Source organism: Pelodiscus sinensis, chromosome 14, assembly GCF_052426305.1.
Source record: "Pelodiscus sinensis isolate ZL-2025 chromosome 14, ASM5242630v1, whole genome shotgun sequence".
Taxonomy (NCBI): domain Eukaryota; kingdom Metazoa; phylum Chordata; order Testudines; family Trionychidae; genus Pelodiscus; species Pelodiscus sinensis.
The window spans coordinates 13,453,215-13,476,089 of NC_143065.1; the positions used below are offsets into that span (position 1 = coordinate 13,453,215).

A 22,875-nucleotide genomic window follows, 5' to 3' on the forward strand; every position below is an offset into this window, starting at 1 on the left:
CTAACTGATAAGAATTCATGAAGTTAATCAATGGTTCAATTAACCTATATTTAACATCCCTACTAGGCAAGCATAGATTGGCAAAAACCGTTATTGCCCCAAAGACAAACATCACATTCAGGAGAAAAAGAAAAAAAAGTCAAACAGAATGAAAAAGTCTGAAAAATTTTAGTATCTAGGAAGTAAAAATGGATCGGTGCATAGGAGAACTCATGAAGAGCATTCACGTAGCAGGAGTTCAAATGGATTCTGCATGTTACAATAGAGTGTTCCGAACTACCGCTTCCATAACATCGAAATAATTTAGAAATAGAATTTCATTCAATTAAGAACAGTTCTAAAGAAGTGGCATTACAATTATTTTGTAATTTATCTACACTTTATTTTGGAACAAACAAAAACACGACTAGCACAGCAAACTTCCCTTTTGCAGTGCAGTGAAAGAATAAAAACACAACACTTCTGCAATATTTAAGAACAAAGGAATTTTAAGCTTGCTCACAATTTTTACTCCCTTTTCCACAGTTCTTGGGTTCTTTTTTAAATTAACTGCTACTTTTCACTAAAACTCCTTCGTTTTTCCAGGTACTTCATGTACACTGCTGTATCAATAACACATTTCAGTCATTAAGTTTCAGCTACAGTGATTTTTCTTGGGTTCCACATGATGGCTATTCTTTAAACTATAACATAATATCAGTATAATGTTTCAGTTGCTTCCTTCATTAGCTTTCTAGCATCTTAACGACACACTTCATGGGTCAACAGCAATATCACAACTGATGCTATTTATTTTCTTTAAAAAACCCTATTTTTAAGAACATGAGAATGGCCATATTGAGTCAGACCAAAGGTCCATCTAGCCTAGTATCCTGTCTCCTGACAGTGGCCAAGGCCAGCTGCCCCACAAGGAACAAACAGAACAGGTAATCATCAAGTGACCCTGTTTTCACAACAATTTCAAATACAGTAACATGGCAAAACGAGCACTATTTTACATTTGTTCTGTTTCATTTAGTTTGACCTTCAGCGGAAAGTCAAAGTAATATACGCAACTCCAGCAAAATAAATTACATAGCTGGAGTCTTAAATCGCATCTCTGTGTCATCCACACACTGGGAGGTCAACAGGAGCGAATGTTTCCGGTGGCTTTCCTTACTCTTCATAATAAGCAGAGTACTGAGGCTCTCTGGGTTCAATTTAGTGGGTCAATACTGGACTTGCTAAATCAAACCCCAGAAAATAGACCTCAGCAGCATAAATCTTCCACCTAGAGTAGACGTGCCCTAACAGACATGCCCACATCAACATACCGTCTTCTCTTCTATAACAATTAATATCCTTTTGCAAGTTGGGGTGTGTGTGTGTGTGTGTGTGTGTGTGTGTGAAAGAGTTCACTAAATTATATAATAGAAGGCTCTTAAAATGAATTAGAGTTGATACATTTAATCATTTTCTTATCACCTGAAAAAAAAAGTTATGAAGATTCTAGTCTTTAAATCCTTCATAGTTGTACCTCTACTGCTGGTAGTCACAGGGGAGGTGCAGATGTATAGAGCCCTGTAAATCTGCAGATATCCACAGGTAACTTCATATGTGGATGTGGGTATCCATTGCTCATTTTTGCAGATATGTATCCGAATATAAATTTTGTATCTAGATCCCTGCACATTTTCGGATATCCGTGGGTATCTGTGCATATGGCTGCAGATATCTGCAGCTCATTTTTGTGTATATGGATGCAGATACAGATACAAATATATCTGGACAGGGCTCTGCAGATGTACACTGGACTTCATCCATTCTGCAAACATACTTTTTAATGCTACCCAGGTTAGGCATATATAACATGAGTAAAAATGCCAGCAGCCATCTCAGCCTTGTCTAAATTTAGTGGTCTCACTAAGTGTAGCGCTAGTAGTATAATACCTTTTTTTAAAGGCTGGTGCAAGCAAGGCTTTACTGGTAGTTTCTCTGGATCAGGATTGACACATTGATAGTAAAACAAGAGTGGGCAATTAAAAACAAAAAAGCAGTCCACCAGGGTTAATTCCTCGCAGATCACTGTTGCTTTATTTACCAGTGCCTCCACAGGTAGCGGGTGATCACAGCTCTCATTGGCTGTGGATCGCCATTTCATAGAATCATAAAGTTGAAACTGACTTCAGCGGGTCATCAAGTCCAATCCCCTGCTAAGAGCAGGACCAATCCCAACTAAATCATCCCAGCCAGGGCTTTGTCAAGCCAGGACTTAAAAACCTATGTATGGAGATTCCACCACCTCCCTAGGTAATCTATTCCAGTATTTCACCACTCTCCTGATGAAACAGTATTTTCTAAAATCTAATTTTCTAATATTGTGGCGAATTGGAGCAGTGAGAAGCAGCATGGACATTGCTTCCGCAGCTCCCACTGGCCATGAATGGCAATCCACGGCCAACAAGAGCTGTAGCTGCTCGAGGTGCAGGCAAATACAGAGGTGGGAGCCCACCAGGGACTAACCCTGCAGACTGGATTCGATCCGTGGAACAGAATTTGCCCACCCCGAAGTAAATCTTGCACTACCTCTTTGAACTGTATATGTCCTCTGGGTGGAGATACAAGCAGTATGGGAGAGGATTCTGAAGATGCAGGCTATAATGACTTGACACACACTTTTAGGCTGTGTCTAGACTGGCCAGTTTTTCCGGAAAATCAGCCGCTTTTCCGGGAAAAACTTGTCAGCTGTCTACACTGGCCGCTTGAATTTCCGCAAGAACACTGACTTCCTACTGTAAGAAATCAGTGCTTTTTGCGGAAATACTATGCTGCTCCCGTTCGGGCAAAAGTCCTTTTGCGCAAACCTTTTACGCAAAAGGGCCAGTGTAAACAGCTCAGATTTGTTTTGCGCAAAAAAACCCCCATCGCGAAAATGGCAATCAGGGCTTTCTTGTGCAATAGCGCATCTAGATTGGCACGGATACTTTTCCGCAAAAAGTGCTTTCCGTGCCAATCTAGACACTCTTTTCCGCAAATGCTTTTAACAGAAAACTTTTCCGTTATAAGCATTTGCGGAAAATCATGCCAGTCTAGACATAGCCTTAGTGTTTGGTGCCAACAGTGTGCTAGTCATTATTCAGTTCATAGCACAAGCAAGCACTACACCCTGTATGAATTACAGAACCAAAATAATTAAGCTTAAATTCATACCAAACCCAACCACTTAAGCCAGAAGGACACCAAGTCAGCTAATAACTGGTAACAGAAGGGTCATTTCAAAGGGGCAGATGATCAGCTGTGGGTTTTTTCCTCAAAACACATCTTCACTACGGCGCAGAAGCAATAAAAGTGAATGAGTTCTGAGCTCAACAACCTCCAGATTTCTGTCTGAAGCCTTTGTTTCAATCAGTGACGAGGTATGCATCCAGTCTGGAGGAAATCTCTATATCTAAGATTAGCTTTGATACACCTCTCTTTATGGCAAAGAGGATGACAGGTGTAAAACACAGTAGCTCACCTGCTTTTTCAGGATGAACGAGCTTTGTGACAGATTGTCCCCTTGTGCTGGTCATGCCACTGAGCCCACCAACCAGCCCTTTGGGACACTCCACTACCATGTCCTGCTGGGCCAAATGTTATGGTCTTCCCCAGCCAAGTCCCAGATTTGGGGCAATAGCCCTCCAGCAGAGCAACACAGATACTAAATCAGTTCAGCTCTGGGAGGGCTGGGCTATAAAGCCACTGACAGCTCCCAGAGGACCAAAACCCTCAAATAAATCGGTCTTACTCTGTGTGGAAGTATAACACAGAGAAATCTTATAAGTTTACCCTCTTTATCAATTAAAGAGCAATATGCTCAGTGGTTGATCCCCCCAGATAACAATTATTTACACTGGGCTTGATAATAAACAAAACTGTTTTTATTAAGTATAAAAAAAATAGAATTTAAGTGACTGAGTGAAAACTAGGGATATAAAACATCATTTAAAGAGGTAACCGTGTAACCACTAAAAATCTTAGTGGCTACTTTATACTGAAGAGCCTCTCTGGGAGTGGGGTCACCAGCCCCTGCAGGCTCTGCTCCTAGGGAGCTGGAGCACTTAGCTTGCTGTTGGGGTGCTAAGCCAGACCTGTCACAGACAAGGGCTGCCTGCAATCAGACTTACCAATTAACCTTTTACATCCCTAGTGAGCGTAGACAGATCAAAGTAAGTTACTAAGCCAAAATAAACAAAACACACCAGCTAATCCTAATATTCTAAGAAACTTGTCACAGGCAAAGCATATTCCTCACCCCTTATCCCTTTTTCAGGTAAAATGCTTCAAAGGAGAACTGATTTTTTTTTCCTGATCTGGATCTATAACACTCTTTGTCTTTAGAATTCCTTGTTTTCAGGTCATGTGTGTCCTGTTAAAGTGGGAGGCAATTTCAAAAGCCAGCTAAATACAAAAGCCTGATGGGTTGCCATTCCTTAAATAAACTTCCCCCAGGCCAGGAACCCTTTGTTTAATCTCACTATCCCCATGGAAAAACACCAGATTCAATATGGATTTCAGTACCAAGTAGTACGGTCATATGTCTTTCTAGGACCAACCACGGTTTGAGCTAACAGACAAAACCATTCACAGGTCATTGTCTTGACCACCGAGCCATTTAAGTTCCTAAAGTAGCATTAATTGCTTTTATGAGTTTACCTGGACTAATAAAACAGGTTTCCTACTTAATGTTTCTAAGTTCACATATGAAAAAGATACACACATACACATATATACATACATATACAATTCAGGGTACCATATGCTCTTAGATTATAGGTTACATTACTTGTTTTGCATAAAGCAGCTCTGAGTTATGCTGCAGCCAATGTTCCCTTTAAGCCAGTGTTTCTCAACCTTTTTTTAATAAAGTACCCCTTTAAAAAAATTATAAGTAACTGCAGCACCTACAGTTTTCTGACGCACATTTTCTTCTACCATTGCAACACATTTGTTTAAACAAGATGAAATTTTTATGTGTAAAATGTACCAAAATAATAAAGCACTGTAAAACTTAAAACAAAAATTCAGTTTTCTCCAAGTTTCATTTGTGTTGATGTACCCCCCAGGCTTCTCTCAAGTACCCCTAAGGGTACTTGTACCACTGGTGGAGAAACACTGCTCTAAGCTGCATAGCAGCACAGCTTCACCCAATCAAAGGCTCAGGGCTCTGAATCTGGTATCAGCTGTGTGCTAATTAGGCCATGCATTGAGAAAAACTGCTCTATTGATTCTGGTGCTGATCACAGAAGTGTAGGACTGGAAGGGACCTCAGTAGATCATCTCATCTAGTCCCCTGAACTTAAGGCAGAACTATGTAATAATTAGGCCATTCATCTACCCTGTTCTTATAAACCTTCAATGATGGAGATTCTGTAATTCTCCTAGGCAATTTATTCCAGTGCTTAACTAGCCTGCCAGTTAGGAATTTTTTTCTTAATGTCCAACCTGAGCCTCCTTTGCTGTAATTTAAGTCCATTGCTTCTTGTCCTATCCTCAGAAGTTAATGAGAATATTTTTTCACTCTCCTCCTTGTAACAACCTTGTATGTACTTGAAAATTGTTATTGAGTCTCCCCAACCCTCTCCCCCATCTTCTCTAGATGAAACAAACTCAATTTCTCCCTAGATTTTTAATCCCTCTCATTTTCTTCTCTAGACTTTCTCCAATTCTTCCACACATCTTTCCCCAAATTAAGCACACAGAACTGAACACAATGCTTCAGCTGAGAGTGGAAGAATTACTTTTCATGTCTTGCTTACAACACCCCTGCTAATACATCCCAGAATGTTTGCTTTTTTGCAACAGTGTTATACCGTTGACTCATATTTAGCTTGTGATCCACTATAGCCCCCAGATCCCTTTGAGCAGTATTACACTCTTAGCAGTCATTTCTCATATTTTGTATATGTACAATTGATTGTTCCCCTCCTAAGTGGAATACACTGCATTTGTCTTTATTGATATTTGTTCTGTTTACTTCAAACCATTTCTCTAGTTTGTGCAGATCATTTGGCATTTGAATACTAACCTCCAAAGCAGGTATCCCCTCACAGCTCGGTAATACCCACAAACTTTGTCAAAGATGAGGAATCTACGGATTTGGGGAGACCATGCTGGTGCTCAACCCCCTCCCCCCCACCCTGCTTCCCACTTGTGTGCAGCCCCCAACTGATTTTTTTATAGGTCAGTGATCCCCAACCCAAAAAAGGTTCTCAATCCCAGCTTTAAGTGCACCCTGTATATCATTATTTTAATCATTACAAAGAGACTGAACAGAACTGAACCCAGGACCTATCTCTGTAGGATACCATTCAATATGCCCTTCCATCTTGACTAAGAAGATTTTTCTCTGGAAACGGTTTTCCAACCAGTGATTCAGTCAACTTATAGTTGCTCCATCTAGGCTATATTTCCTAGACTGGTTATCTGAGACATATCAAAAGACTTACAAAAGTCAAGATATACCCCATCTACTGCTTCTTCCCTGTCCACAAGTCTTCTTACCTTATGAAAGAACACTATTTCTACAGACATGTTAGCAATAAAGGGGCATCAGAGAGTGTGTGGGGCCCTTACTGGATGAGGGAGGTAACCTAGTGATAGATGATGTAGGAAAAGCCGAAGTACTCAATGCTTTCTTTGCCTCTGTCTTCACAGACAAGGTTGGCTCCCAGACAAATGCACTAGGCAACGCAATATGGAAAGGAGGTAGATAGCCCTTGGTGGAGAAAGAACAAATTAGGAACTATTTAGAAAAGCTAAACATACACAAGTCCATGGGCCCAGATTTAATGCATCCGAGGGTACTGAGGGAGTTGGCAAATGTCATTGCGGAGCCTTTGGCCATTATCTTTGAAAACTCGTGGAGATAGGGAGAGATCCCGGATGATTGGAAAAAGGCAAATGTAGTGCCCATCTTTAAAAAAGTGAAGAAGGACAATCCAGGGAACTACAGGCCAGTCAGCCTTACCTCAGTCCCTGGAAAAATCACGGAGGGGATCCTCAAGGAATCTATTCTGAAGCACTTGGAAGAGGGGAAAGTGATCAGGAATAGTCAACATGGATTCACGAAGGGCAAGTCGTGCCTGACCAATCTAATTAGCTTCTATAATGAGGTAACTGGCTCTGTGGATATGGGAAAGTTAGTGGCTGTGATATATCTTGACTTTAGAAAAGCTTTTGATATTTTCTCCCACAATATTCTTGCCAGCAACTTAAGAGAATATGGATTGGATAAATGGACCATAAGATGGCTAGACTGTCGGGAGCAATGGGTAGCGATCAATGGCTTGATGTCAGGTTGGCGGTTGGTTTCTAGCGGAGTACCCCAAGATAATCTGTTCTAGGACCAGTTTTGTTCAATATCTTTATTAGTACCCGGAATGAAGGGAGAGATTGCATCCTCAGCAAGTTGGTAAATGACACTAAGCTGGGGGGAGAGGTAGATACGCTGGAGGGCAGGGACAGGGTCCAGAGTGACCTGGACAGATTAGAGGATGGGGCCAAAAGAAATCTGATGAGGTTCAACAAGGACAAGTGTAGAATCCTGCACTTGGGACGGAAGAATCCCAAGCATTGTTACAGGCTGGGGTCTGAATGGCTAAGTAGCAGTTCTGCTGAAAAGGACCTGGGGATTACAGTGGATGAGAAACTGGGTATGAGTGAACAGTGTGCCCTTGTAGCCAAGAAGGCTAATTGCATATTAGGGTGCATTAGGAGGAGCATTGCCAGCAGATACAGAGAAGTGATTATTTCCCTTTATTCAGCTCTGGTGAGGCCACATCTGGAGTATTGTGTCCAGTTCTTGGCCTCCACTATAGAAAGGATGTGGACACATTGGAGAGAATCCAGTGGAGGATGAACAAAATGATTAGGGGGCTGGAGCAAATGACCTATGAGGAGAGACTGAGTGATTTGGGTTTGTTTAGTCTGCAGAAGAGAAGAGTGAGGGGGAATTTGATAGCGGCCTTCAACTTCCTGAAGGGAGGTTCCAAAGAGGATGGAGAAAGGCTGTTCATAGTAGTGACGGATGGCAGAACAAGGAGCAATGGTCTCAAGTTACAGTGGGAGAGATCTAGGTTGGATATTAGGAAAATCTATTTCACTAGGAGGGTGGTGAAGCACTGGAATGGTGGTGGAATCTCCATCCATAGAGGTTTTTAAGTCTCATTTTGAGTAAGCCCTAGCTGGGTTGATTTAGTTGGGATTGGTCCTGCTTTGGGCAGGGGGCTGGACTTGATGACCCTCTGAGGTCTCTTCCAGTTCTATGATTGCGTTGGCTTGACATGATTTATTCTTGACAAATCCAAGTTGATTTATCACCTTGTCTTTTAGGCCTCTAGATAGGAGGTGTTTGATAAAACTTCTTAACTATTCTTTTGTTATCCATCAGCATGGCAAAGCATCAGTTTCACTGCAACTATTCAAAAGCTTGTGTGCATCAGTGAAACTGTCAAAAAAGCCAATTTCAAGCAACTGCTTCTCAGAAAACAATTAGCCACAGAAGGAGCCATTGTAAACATGCGGGTTATGTCACAGGGGAAAGACCTTACATTAAAATAAATGAAAGGTGGGGACAGAGTGAACTAGTAGTCTGTGAAAGAAAGATAATGACAGAGAGATTCTTAACAGAGAAAGGAAAAAAAAAGAAAGTTCTCTTATCCCCACCATCCCCTTCTAACCACTAGATGTGAATGAAAGAAGAACACTATGGCTATGTCTACACTCGCGGCTTCTTGTGGGAGTAATATGCAAATGAGGCTCAGCATGGAATATCGCTGAGCCTCATTTGCATACCTAACGAGCCACCTTTTTTCCAGAAGAGGCTCTTGCGCAAGAAGGAGCATCTACACTGCCCCTTCTTGCGCAAGAAAAACCCTCTTGCGCAATGCCGTTACACCTATTACTTTTCAGTATTGCGCAAGAGTGTAGACGTAGCCTACATGTGGTTGCTAAAGACAACTACCCGGTAAAAAATAAAGGCTGTGTCTACACTCCTGCTTTTTCCCAGAAAAGGAAATGCTAATCGAGCGCTAATTAGCATATATCTCGCTCTCATTTGCATATTCTTTTCCAATCCTTTTTGCAGAAGAGGTTTTTGAGCAAAAAAAACACAGTGTAGATGGGGCCATTTTGTACAAAAAAACCCTTTAATGCAAGAACCCATATTCCTTAAGGTTCTTGAGGAATAAGGGGTTCTTGCACAAAAGTGTTTTTTTGTGCAAAATGGCCCCATCTACACTGTGGTTTTTTGCTCAAAATCCTCTTCTGCAAAAAGGATTGGAAAAGAATATGCAAATGAGAGCATGAGATATGCTAATTAGTGCTCCATTTGCATTTCCTTTTCTGTGAAAAAGCAGGAGTGTAGATATAGCCTCAGACTCCTCACTCTTCTCAACTGTTGGTCAGTTCATACATCTCATCCTCCATAAATACCTCTAAGAATAGAGTTAGTTCTCGAGTTATAGTGTCTTGTAATCTCTTCAATCCTCCGCTGCATAACTTAAGACAAAACAAAGGTAAAGTAAGCTGAAGAAGTGGGTTATGCCCACGAAAGCTCATCTACATGTTTTTTTAGTTTTTAATGTGCTGCAAGACTATTTGTTGTTTAAGTTTTTCCAGTTTCGCTGTGTCTAGACCACAGTTTTACTTTCTAAATGGTGCTTTTTCAAAAAAGCGCCATGACACAATTATGCAAATCAAGGGCAGGATATTTAAATCCCCACTTCATTTGCACTTTCAAAGTGCCTCATTTACATCCCTCTGCCAACAGAGGGATGTAGTCTAGACATAGCATTACAGACTAACTCGGCTACCCCTCTGAAGTTTTTAAAAAGTAATGTTAATGTTCCATTTTGAATTAGCAGTTGAAAAACTGGTCATCGTGCTCATCTGTGTCTGTTACAGTTTCCTAGCATTTTAAATAACCATCATAATCAATGAAAAACGTTTTTATTTTCAACATGCTGTTAGGTATATATTTTCAGGGATCATAAATCAACACTGTAGTGCCAGTGTTATCTCAAGTTCAATTCCCAGCTCAAGCACTGATTTGTTATGGGCCTGAAGCAGGTTAACCCTCTTATATGCCTCACTTTTAGCATCTGTGAAATAGGTTTTGAAAAATGTACCAGTCACCTACTAAAAGAGTTCTAAAGCTATTAACTATATGCCAGTGAGAAATATGCTTGTTTTCCTTCAGCAAATTTCAAAGCCAATTCCTTGGTAGGAAACCTAGACTGCAACTGCTGAAAAGGTGAGCAATGTCCCAATCTTTCATCTTTCTGCCTCTAGACAGGAGGCGATTGATCTAATGCTGCTTCTCACTTCCAGCAGTTTGTTTTCTCTCTCTTCCCCACACAGCTTCCTGGCTGCTAGCAGAGGGTAAAAATACATCTTACACCCCTTCTCAGGAGGTATGCAACTCCAGCTATGTTAATTACATAGCTAGAGTCCACATACCTTGTTTCAAGTTTCCCCACCAACTCCACAGTGGGAGGCTGAAGGGAGCAAATGCTCCCATCAGCTTCCCTCCAGGCATCCTCTGAGTTCCATTTAGTGAGTCTTAACCAGACTCACTAAATCAAACTCTGTAAAATAGAGCTCAGCAGCTTCAATTCTCCCTTCAGTGAAGGGGAGGTAAGAATCATTCCACTGTTTCATTCCACCTACAAGCATATTTTGGGGGGTACCTTTGAAGGGCATTCCTTAACAGAAACAACATGACATTGACATCAGATTCATCTGTTTTACTGCTAAGCCATTGGTCTCCCTGTAGCAGTGAAACTGACCAGTCTTGTCAATTCTATTCTGAAATACCTGAAGATTTAAGAAGAATTTTCTCTGCAAGGAATAGAAACTTAAATGCTACACGAACTGGCTGTGAAAGCTCCCCATTAATGAGTGGATTTTCAATCTTAGTGTTAACTCCCTACCGCCTCCAAGATAGTTCAGGTTAATGGAGGAAAGACATTAAAGGACCAGCATCCCCTTATTTGTCCCTTTGTGCCGTAACAAGCCTGGGGGTTGTATGAGAAGAGGTCCCAGATCCGCCTGACACGTCCTTCCCCTCCGAGCCTCCTCCCCACACGAGGCCCTGGTTCCTGGCGTAGAAAAAGCGCTTCGATTTCCTTTGGTGTCCGGTGGGGATGGGAGCGAGGAAGCCCAGTGGCTCATCCCCTCCTCTCCTCGCCACGAGAGACGTTAGTGAGACTGAGTAACGGCTGCGGGGCTAGTGAGGGCGGAAGATTTCTCCTGGGGTCTGAGTGCCTGGGCAGGCCCCTTCCTCTGAGAGCCAGGAAATGGGGTGTCGCCTCCCCGGAGAGGCCCTCTCACGCACCCCACGAACGGGAAGAGGGGGCGAGGATCTCCCACCCCCTCTTTACTGACCTGCCGCAGGATGGCTTTCCAGGGGGTCCCCTACGGAGCAATTCCCCTCACCCCACTCAGTCTCCTCCAGCCTCTCTCACACAGCCGCATTACCCTCCTCTTGCCCCTCGCAGATCTCTCCGCCCCCTCACAGCCTCTCTCCCCGCTCCTATTTCCCCGTAGAAAGACTCTGCAAGGGACTCGACAACGAAGGCGGATGGAACCGACTCCTCTAGCTCCACCTTTGAGGCCGGAGAAAGGAAAGGGGCAGAAAGGCAGCGAGGAACTATTTGATCCAGCTGGCGGCAGTGTACTGCCTCTTGCACGCACAGTGACGTGTTCAATTTTTAAAGGGCCGGCGGCAGGGTGGGCGCAAAGGATGCTGGGGGTCGTAGTTTCCCCCTTTTCCAGCACCGACCACGCTGGGAGCATGTCTCGACAAACCGGTCGAGCCTACCTCGCCGCGCCACGCCCTTTGCTACGATTCGAGCCAATCGGCGTGCGCTTTGGGGTCGCGCGCTCCTGGCTCACTCTCCTATACGCTCGGGAGCGCGCGACTAGCTGGAGTCTCTTGCTCCGAGCGCGCAAGAGAGGATGGGTGCCGCGCGCGGGGAAGGAGGGACAGTTAGTGTCACGAGCCGTGGGGGGCGTGGTCTCTGCCTGTGGCCGGCCGCTGGCTCGGGTAGTTGAGTGGAGTGAGGCTGTCGGTGCCAGAGTGAGTCGGCTCGTCCCGGGGCTCGGCGGCAAACGAACCCCTCAGCCCCGCCAGTGTCCGGGGCCCGTGAGCGGTAAGAACGGCTGGGGGGGGGAGCCAAAGTGACTTCGGGGCGCATAGACCCTCCGTGTGAAGGGCGGGGGCCGGGCTGACCCAACGGGCTCTTGAGCGGGGGTGGGGACTTCTCTGCGGGGGTAGGAATTGGCTCCCTTTGAGCGTGAGGAGGGACGTGTGATGGGGCGGGAGGGAAGGAGGCAGAGCCATCTAGGGACAATGAATTGGCTTCCCTTCCCCCATGGCTCAGGTTTCCTCTACGGGACGCCTCCTAAGTTGGGGTCCGGGGTGGGGGGCGGTAGGAAGGAAGAGACGCGTCTCTCCCGCTCAGCGGGTTTCTGGAGTAGAAGCAGCAACGATACCGTGGAAATGGCTGATCAACTTTGTTTTAACATCTCTGTCTCCTGAGGGATGGGGGCTGGGAATTGAGGGGGCATTGACGATCCAACGACAATGAAGGACGCCTAATGAGCCATCCTTCCGCAGCTCGGGATTCGTTGCTTGTCTCTTCATTTCCCCCTACAGTGCTCTCCTCCTCCCGAGCATCTAAAAGTGTGCTCCTCAAACTTAAAGGACAGAGCAGCTCCTTGTGGCTCAGATCAGATTGAGTCTATAGATCTCAACTGCTTTTTTATTACAGATCGATTATTTATTTGTAGGCTGGGGAGGCCAGGGCAGTTGCCACCCTTAGTATCTTTCACTTTAAACACATTTGATACTAGTGTCTTTGACACTATTTTTTAAAATAAGCATAATTGTTCTTCTTCTTGTGTATATATATTTTGCATTTTCAGCATGCTCATTTGCTAAACATATTGCAAAGCAGTCTATCTCAGTCAACTGTTTTGACATCTTTGTGAGCTGTTCTTCTATTTACTTGCAAAATTCCTAGAAAGTGAAAACATTGCTTCAGACTCCAGTTTATTCTACTTTTCAGACATTTTTATTCATTTTTATTCCTTTCATTTTTATTACTGTACATTATCAGCATAAAGGAAATGAGACTAAAACTGTTAATTTATAAATACCAAATTAATTTTATATTGTATTAAGCTTTTCTGGTTTAAGTATTCTCTTCTGTCCCTTATTTGGGATTTGGTATATTGATCTGTGTGACTCTTTCTCTCCTTGTCCTGTTTTCCCCAATGACTAAGCTGGGACCAGATATGAAAGGGTTGAGAAGTTATTCATTGAAATCTGCTTTGTAATAATGAGTAAAAAAAGATGTTTATGTAGTGCAGCGATTATCATTATTTACTGAGCAGCTGGTATCTGACACAAGATGGCCATGCTCTTTTTGGCTTGCCTCAGGAACAAGAAACATTCCTGCTTGGATGAAGTGGATCTTTGCCCACGAAAGCTTATGCCCAAATAAATCTCATAGTCTTTATGATGTCACAGGACCCCTTGTTCTTTTTACAAATACAAACTAACACAGCTGAGCCTCTGATTAGGGATCTTAAATATCCATTAATTGAATAGTCAATTAACCTCATGAATTCTTATTGGTTACTCGACAATTCTATAATCCCCAGGTGTGGGGCCAGCAGCCAGTGCAATCTGGACCCATTCCCAAGGAGCCCCTTGCCGCTCTGTGCTACTGCTTCTGTATCAGAGGCAGCAGAGTGGTGTGCCAGGCAGGAGCTGATTGGAGAGAGGAGCCAGTTTAAAAACCAGCTCCCCTTGTGGACCAGCTGCCTGCCATCCCCGCTGCCTCTGATACAGAGGTAGCAGCATGGGGTGGCAGCAGCCCCTATTCGGGGGAGTGTGTGCGGATTTGAGCTCTCGGATCCGGAGTGAGCCAGAATGGAGGCGGGCTTGCCTGCCTGCCTGGCTCCTAATACACATCGAATGCAGTGCTGCAACAGGGATAGGTCCTGGACCCGGTGCAAGCTGGGACTCAGCCATGCTGCTGGTCAGCCTGCTAAAAAAAATTACCCGGGGGAGCAGGAGATGGAGGGGGAATGTGTGTCATCTATAGCATTAACTTATACGCTTTTGCTCATTAGTTAATCAATTTTACTACTACATCCCTACCTCCTGCTACTTGTTAAAATAAACAGAAGTAATCTTTCTAGGGAAGAGGCTGTGATCAACTCTGAGTAGATTCCAATGGATAACTTCTCAACCCTTTTATATCTGGTCCCAGCTTAATCTTTGAGAAAACAGTAGAAGCGATAAGGGGAGACCAAGAAATACTGATCATGAATTTGATGAAGTAGGTCTTTGTCCATGAAAACATATGTCCAAATCTGTTAGTCTTTAAGGTGCCACAGGACTCCTCATTGTTTCTGTTTATTTTAGTTACATTTTGGATGGTTCTTTTTTGTAGAACTCTTAATTCTGTGCACTTTGATCAGTACTGACGCTTCTACTTTTACTATAGGGCTATGTCTACACTCGCGGCTTCTTGCGCGAGAAATATGCAAATGAGGCTAAATGTTTTAAGAGTTGTCTCCTGTCTGTAAAAGCACTTTCCTCCAAAATTTGTGATTCTATGTGTCTGTGAAAAATGTTACTTTACAATATAGATACAATAAAGAATAGAAAAAATTAAATACAAAATATTAAATCAAACAGTTTATTATAGGATTCAAAATTAAGGTCTTGAGACATTCACTCTAGATTTGATGGAATACTAGAATTCAAATTCTATAGTTAGATGAAGGCTATTTAAAACTGATTGTCCTATAGTTTAAAATAAGCCGTATATATGTTTGTGTTACAGGTGAGATTCATTTAGTTAAGTGTGACTATATCTGACCGATGACTGACTTTTATACTCAACTGGATATATGGTTTGATTCAGAGCAGTAAAGTAGGAGATATTTGTACTGCTGAACATTTTGCTTGGTAACTTTGACCTAGGTTTAATATGATTAGTTAGAGCTCTTCACCTGATTCCATCTTAGCTTATAGATTTTTGTTCTGCAAAGTAGTTATTGATGATTTTTCCAGATAAAATGTCTGGCAAAGCTTTAGCATGTGTTTCAGGAAAACCTCATATTGCTCTCTGTAGTGTTGAAATATGTAAGAAGTGAATTATTCACTTTCCATGAGTAACTTTCCGTGAGTAATCCTACACTCTCATTTCATGATGGGGATACCTTATTGTCAGAGTGTCCTGCGTTGCTCCATTTTCTGACTTCCCAAATTACTTTTCAAAAATTGTTTGGCTTATCTTGACTCTGGTGACTCATTCACACATGAACTACAATGGCAGGTAGTGTGTGTTTCTTAAGTTATAGGACAGAAGGTATCAATTTAAACCGAGACAAATCTAGTGACGAGCAAGTTTAATTATAGATCTTTACTGTTACTGGTCAGTTTCACCTAGCTACATTAAGTTCAGAAACATGGTGTTAATATTAAGGACAGGAGCCATTAAACTTACTGTGTATGTGTTTAACAGCATAACATTTACCACTGTGTTGATAAGTCACAGTGTGCTACAATTTTTATTCAGTACATTTTATACTTTTTTTGGAAGGGATGTGTGTGTAAGGAAAGGGGTATATCTGTACAAAGGACCACTTTGCAAATACACCTAATTTCTGTAGATACAACTCCATATATACCTTTTTTAGATTTTTTTTTTTTTACCTACATAATCCTTGATGTATGCTGTTCAAATTAATTGAGTACATTTAATACATTAGGAAACATGACGTGTTTTTTGAGCTAGTAGAGCTTTAATGGTCTCTTATGTAATCAGAACAGTCAAACTTTTTACATGAGCCACACCATGATCACAAGTTATGGTTTGGAGTCATACATGTGCTAAGCCTCTCTGTTCTGTTAGGAAACATGTACACAAAGTAGATATACAGGTTGAACCTTTCTAGTCCATCATTCTCTGGTCCATTAACATCTGTGTTCTGGCATGATTTAAGTTAGCTAAATGTACACTTATCATGGGTGTGGCTAAGTTTTCTGCAGTCCCATAAAGCAGGGGTGGGGAGCCTTTTTTGGACTGGGGCAGCGGAACCACCGAAAAGTCAATTGGGGGCCACACGCAAGTGAGAAGCAAAAAACCCAAATCTTAACTGATGTGGCCCCTAACTGAAAAGGAGAAAGACACTCCTTATATTCCCCTCACATACCAGAGCCTAGTAGATTTTGTGTGCTCCAGCCTTACGGGGAGGTGTGTGTGGGGGGGAGCTGGAGCGCCAGAGTGGGCTCCCCAATGCTGAGGGGTGCCCTGAGACTCGGGGCCCGGATCCAGACAAGCTGGGGGCTGCATGTGGTCCCTGGACCTTAGGTTTCCCATCCCTGCCATAAAGTTTGTTTCCAGCCACCAACCCTGGTTTTCAATGGCCCGTGCTATTATTTACCTCCAGTTTACCACTAAATGTCTTCTAAGAACCCAATAATCAGTGGAAATGTTGGTAAAGTTGCTAGACAAATAGACCTCCTGTGGTTCAGCATTGGTCAGGTCCTGAGGGTACTGGACTACAAAGGTTCAACTGAGAATGTAAGCAACCAATCACTTCTACCATTAGCTGCCTTTATCAGAGTGGGGTGCGGGAGGCAGGGCTGAGGGGAGCTGTCTTAAAATACATGTAAAAGGCTGATGCGCAGTGGAGGCGGGGGGGGGGGGGGGATCCGGTGCAGCTGGGAATCAGCTGTCCTGGGCTCACACTGGGTCCCTCCTGCTGTCAGTAGGCTCTTAATACATTTAAAACTCAGAGCTGCAGTGGAGTTAGATCCTGGGCTGGGAGCTAACCCCACTGTAGCTCCCTCACTTCTTGTCTAGTCAATGGAAAATCCATCGACTAGTTGATTAGTTGATTAAATTTAACATCTCTAGTTGAACCTGTAGTATAAAAATACCAAGATATAACATTTTGTGTCTATTTCTCTGCTGTGTTCTTTCATTTCTGCACTTATGCCTTTGTACTATCCTCTTGTGTGGTCCTTTTTGCAATTTTTTGCTTCTTTTATGGACTTCTGTAATTCTATGTTTATAATTAACCTCTCCTTAGTGCTCATAAGTCCGTCCACATTACTTCTGGTTTGATGGGAGCTGTTGCATTGACTCCTCTTTGTCTTTCCTTCTGTTCTTTCTGGCCACATTCTAACATTATCTTTTCTGCTGCTGCTGGCCTGAGTTGTCGTTTTTTGTTTTTCATATGTGACTGTTGGGATTCTCTTTTCTCCGGCAGTACACAGGCAATCCAGGAAGTTTTTGGAGAATGTTGGGGATAACTTCTTGGTACAAGTGCTGAAGGATCCGACCAGGGGCCATGCACAGCTTGACCTTCTCCTCACAAACAGGGAGGAACTAATAGGGGACGTAGAGGTGGGTGACAACCTGGGAAGCAGTGATCATGAGATGGTAGACTTCAGGATCCTGACCAAAGGAAGGAAAGAGAGTAGTAAAATACACACCTTGGACTTCAAAAAAGCAGATTTTGACTCCCTCAGAGATCTGATGGAAAGAATCCCCTGGGATGTTAACATGAAGGGGAAAGGAGTCCAGGACAGCTGGCAGTATTTTAAAGAAGCCTTATTGAAGGCACAGAAAGAAACCATCCCGACGCGTAGCAAGAGAGGCAAACCTGGTAGGAGACCGGATTGGCTTACAGGGGAAATCCTTGGTGTACTTAAGCACAAAAAGGAAGCTTACAGAAAGTGGAAACTTGGACAAATGACTAGGGAGGAGTTTAAATGTATAGTTCGAGAATGCCGGGGGGTTATCAGGAAGGCGAAAGCGCAAATGGAGTTGCGACTGGCTAAGGATGTGAAGGATAACAAGAAAGGTTTCTACAGGCATGTCAACAAGAAGAAGGTGATCAGAGAGGGTGTGCAGTCCCTAATGGATGAAGGAGGTAACCTAGTGACAGAGGATGTGGGGAAAGCTGAAGTACTCAATGCTTTCTTTGCCTCTGTATTCACGGACAAGGTCGGCTCCTGGACTTCTGTGCTAAGCAACGCAAGATGGGAAGAAGATGGACAGCCCTTGGTGGGTAAAGAACAGGTTAGGAACTATTTAGAAAAACTAAACGTACACAAATCCATGGGTCCAGACTTAATGCACCCAAGGGTACTGAAGGAGTTGGCAAACGTCATTGAGGAGCCTTTGGCCATTATCTTTGAAAAGTCGTGGAGATCGGGCGAAATCCCGGATGATTGGAAAAAGGCAAATGTAGTGCCCATCTTCAAAAAAGGGAAGAAGGACGATCCAGGGAACTATAGGCCGGTCAGTCTTACCTCGGTTCCTGGAAAAATCATGGAAGGGATCCTAAAGGAATCCATTTTGAGACACTTGAATGAGAGGAAAGTGATCAGGAATAGTCAGCATGGATTCACAAAGGGCAAGTCGTGCTTGACCAATCTGATTAGCTTCTATGATGAGGTAACTGGCTCAGTGGACATGGGAAAGTCAGTGGATGTTATATACCTTGACTTTAGCAAGGCTTTTGATACGGTCTCCCACAATATTCTTGCCAGCAAGTTAAGGGAATGCGGATTGGATAAATGGACGGTAAGATGGATAGAAAGATGGCTAGATGGCCGGGCCCAGCGGGTAGTGATCAACGGTTCGATGTCAGGATGGCGGTCGGTTTCTAGTGGAGTACCCCAAGGTTCAGTTCTAGGACCGGTTTTGTTCAATATCTTTATTAATGACCTGGATGAGGGGATAGATTGCACCCTCAGCAAGTTTGCAGATGACACTAAGCTAGGGGGAGAGGTAGATACGCTTAAGGGCAGAGATAGGGTCCAGAGTGACTTAGACAAATTGGAGGATTGGGCCACTAGAAATCTCATGAGATTCAACAAAGACAAGTGTAGAGTCCTGCACTTGGGACGGAAGAATCCCAAGCATAGTTACAGGCTGGGGACCAACCTGTTAAGTAGTAGTTCTGCAGAAAAGGACCTGGGGGTTACAGTGGATGAGAAGCTCGATATGAGTCAACAGTGTGCCCTTGTAGCCAAGAAGGCTAATGGCATATTAGGCTGCATTAAGAGGAGCATTGCCAGCAGATCCAGAGATGTCATTATTCCTCTTTATTCGGCTTTGGTGAGGCCACATCTGGAGTACTGTGTCCAGTTCTGGGCCCCCCACTACAAAAAGGATGCGGACGCATTGGAGAGGGTCCAGCGGAGGGCAACCAAAATGATTAGGGGTCTGGAGCATATGACCTACGAGGAGAGGCTGAGGGACTTGGGTCTGTTTAGTCTGCAGAAGCGAAGAGTGAGGGGGGACTTGATAGCAGCCTTCAACTTCCTGAAGGGAGGTTCCAAAGAGGATGGAGAGAGGCTGTTCTCAGTAGTGACAGATGGCAGAACAAGGAGCAATGGTCTCAAGTTGTGGTGGGAGAGGTCCAGATTGGATATTAGGAAAAACTATTTTACTAGGAGGGTAGTGAAGCATTGGAATGGGTTACCTAGGGAAGTAGTGGAGTCTCCATCCCTAGAGGTGTTTAAGTCTCGGCTTGACAAAGCCCTGGCCGGGTTGATTTAGATGGGATTGGTCCTGCCTAGAGCGGAGGGCTGGACTTGACGACCTTCTGAGGTCTCTTCCAGTTCTGATTCTACGATAAGGGGATGGTTGGATGAAATAACATGATCTTGGTAACTAATTGACCATTCATTACCAGTTGGAAATAGGTCAATGGAGGGATGATAGGAGTTGCTATAGGGAACTTTCTGGGTGTCTGGCTGGTGAGTCTTGCCCCCATGCTCAGGGTTTAGCTGATCGCCATATTTGGGGTCAGGAAGGAATTTTCCTCCAGGGTAGATTGGCAGAGGCCCTGGAGGTTTTTCGCCTTCCTCTGTAGCATTGGGCACAGATCACAGCTGAAGGACTCTCTGCATGTTGGGGCCTTCAAAGTATTTGAAGGCTTCAATATCTGAGACATAGGTGAGAGGATTATTCTGGGAGGGGTGGGCGAGATTCTGTGGCCTGCACTGTGCAGGGGGTCAGACTAGATGATCATAATGGTCCCTTCTGACCTTAAAGTCTATGAGTCTATGAGTCCTAAGCTCTTAACAATTCATTTATAAATTTTGGTCTCCTCTTCTCAAGTATTGTTCAGGCCATAGGTCTACATTAGCTTCCACATTTACTCCCAAGTTCCTGAGGAGTTCTGCCTAATCGAATCCTCCTCAGCTGCTCCCTCATATACAATCAGTCACAGCAAACATTCTGACATTATTATATTTTTATCTAACTATACATGTTGCCGGAGCAACTGCCACCGCCCACCACGTAGTGGCTTGGGCCCCGGCAGCAGCCCACCATGTGGTGGCTCGGGCCCTGGTTGCTGGAGCAGCTCTCTGCCTGTCACGCAGCGGCTCGGTCTTACAGGGTGATGCTTGCCAGTTACGATTAAGTGGCAGGAGCTGGAATGGGCAGGGGGCTGCTCTAGCTGTGTGGGGCCCACTGTGGGTGGGGACGCTCCAGCCCAGCTTAGCTGCCCCTGCTCACAGTGGACCTGGCATTGCCGGAATGGTGTGCACCTGGCAGGGGCACTCCAGCCCAACAGGAGCAGCCCCCGATTGTGACTGGAGGGGCTAGTCTAGCCCAACTGGGCTGGAGCAACGTTTCCTCCACCTCAGTTTAAGCAGTTAACTGGTAAAATAGAATGTTTAAGCAGTTAACTGCTTAAACAGGAGTTTACATTCCTAGGGTGCCAGAGATGTTGGTGACAGAAGTAAAGAATTTGTTTTTAATCTGTAACTTCAGCAGTTCTGTCTAGTAGTCTAATATTATAATTGTGCATCATAATAAAAATAAATTGTGGTTTGGTGTTGCTGGTCTGCTATAACCCCAGACTGACTGATTAGTTGAAATGTGCAAAGCTGAATTGGACAGTGGAATTGGTTCTGAGGTTAGAATATCTTTTTTTAAAGACCCATATGTACCATGCAAAATTTACCACATTAGGAAAATGAGTTGCATAACAGCAATAGTTCAAATGTTATACAGGTTGGACGGAACTCTGGTCTGGCATCCATGGGACCTGAGCTGTCCCAAATCAGGGAGTTTGATGGACCAGGGAAGGTTAGTGCTCCCCTGCTGGCTTCCCAGCTCCTGGGCTCCTCTCTCTGGTGCTTCCTGCTCTGCCTCTGGTCCACTCATGCTGTCCTGGCAGGAGCTCGTCACCTTGCTGCCCACCTGCTGCTGCCAGGTTTCCCTAGGGTTCCCAGCAAGGACTGCCTGGTTGCTGCTGTCCTATATTAGGGGGTTCTCCAGGTTTCCCTAGCTGGGGCTCCCCAGCTACTCTGGCCTCTCTGCCACTGGGGATTCCCTGGAGTTCCCAGCCAGGGCTGCCACTGGCCCCATTGCCTCTGGGAGTTTCCTGGATTTCCTGGTGAGGCTGCTCACTGATGCTAGTCCTGCTGTAGCCATGGGTTCCCTGGCCACGGAGTGGCTGCTTCCCAGCTGTCACCTGGCTCTGCTGATGCCTGGGCTCCCCAGCTGCCACCTGGCTCTGCTGATGCCAGGATTCCATGGATGTAGGCGGACCAGAGAGTCCTGTGTTTTGGAGTTTCGACCTGTAATATGGTCTGCTTTTGCCCGTGTAAATGGGACTTAGTTGGCTTATATACACAGAACTTTGTTGTGAACAGGTTCCAGAAACATATCTATTCTGCATCTTTTGTGGTTATTTACACTGGTGTCAAATGAAGCTACATCAGGATGGTAGTGTTTTTACGCCCATTTTGCATTCAGAATACATGAAGTAACAGGGAATTGGACTTCTGCTCTTCTGAGAGCTGATCTATACTAGAAAATTAGGTCAACCTGTGTACGTTGCTCACGCACATGAAAAATTGACCCTCCAGAGTCTTGGGTCATGTCTACACTTAGAAGTTTGCATCAGCACAGCTGTATTAGTACAGCTGTGCTCCTGGAAAAGTCCTTGTGTAGCCACATTAGAGAGCTCTCCTGTTGACATAATAAAATCACCTCAATGAGTGATAGTAGCTCCGTTGACAGGAGAATGTCCAACACTAACATAGTACTATGCACATGAGCACTTATGCCATCAAAACTTAGGTTGTATTTTTTCATATCGCTGAGCAACAAAAGTGTTACTGACATATGTGCTAAAGTCGACAAAGTTAGTTAACCTGACCTAAGTCACAGTGTAGACTGTGATAGGTTGATGCTAAGTTTTTGTTATTGTTGATTTAGATACTATTTCTTGGATAGATGGATTTATTACAATGACTCTTTCCATTGCTATAAAAGCTTCAGAGGGATAACTGAGTTAGTCTGTAACAGGAAAAACTTAAAAAAAACCAATAAATATTCTATTTGTTTTTTAAGTTTTTCCATTGCTATACAGGCAGTCCCCGGGTTACGTACAAGATAGGGACTGTAGGTTTGTTCTTAAGTTGAATCTGTATGTAAATTGGAACTGGCGTCAGCCGCTGCTGAAACTGATCAGTTTCAACCGTGGCTGAATCTGGATGCCAGTTCTGACTTACATACAGAGTCAACTTAAGAAACCCAGGCGTCCCCAAGTCAGCTGCTGCTGAAACTGATCAGCGGCTGATTGCAGGAAGCCTGGGGCAGAGCAGCTGGGGTGCTGCCGGGTAGGTCCGGAGCGGCGCTGCAGGACCAACCCGGCAGCCCCCAGCTGCTCTACCCCAGGGGTAGGCAAGAAAAGCCTGGTCTGCTGTGGGGGGGCACTAGCTGCACCCCCCCCAGCAGACCAGGGAGACGGAGGTGGCGGGACCGCCCACGTCCTCCACGGTTTTGCTCC

General features: G+C 44.2%; 2 protein-coding genes across 8 annotated transcripts in view; one reads left to right on the forward strand and one right to left on the reverse strand.

Moving 5' to 3' along the window:
* The window catches only part of HMG20A (high mobility group 20A), a 74,966-nt gene extending 63,412 nt beyond the window's left edge, over positions 1 to 11,554 (reverse strand). For 2 of the 5 annotated variants that reach the window (XM_006126246.5, XM_075897381.2), the window contains exon 1: positions 11,407 to 11,554. The gene's annotated coding sequence lies outside the window, so the exon portion shown is untranslated. The remainder of the gene's footprint in view (positions 1 to 11,406) is intronic. The other 3 variants (XM_075897383.2, XM_075897380.2, XM_006126247.5) reach the window with 3 other exon arrangements.
* A 421-nt stretch (positions 11,555 to 11,975) lies between these two features.
* The window catches only part of PEAK1 (pseudopodium enriched atypical kinase 1), a 208,403-nt gene continuing 197,503 nt past the window's right edge, over positions 11,976 to 22,875 (forward strand). For 2 of the 3 annotated variants that reach the window (XM_075897375.2, XM_075897376.2), the window contains exon 1: positions 11,977 to 12,173. The gene's annotated coding sequence lies outside the window, so the exon portion shown is untranslated. Of the gene's footprint in view, positions 12,174 to 22,875 lie in introns of all 3 variants that reach the window. The other variant, XM_089781972.1, reaches the window with a different exon arrangement.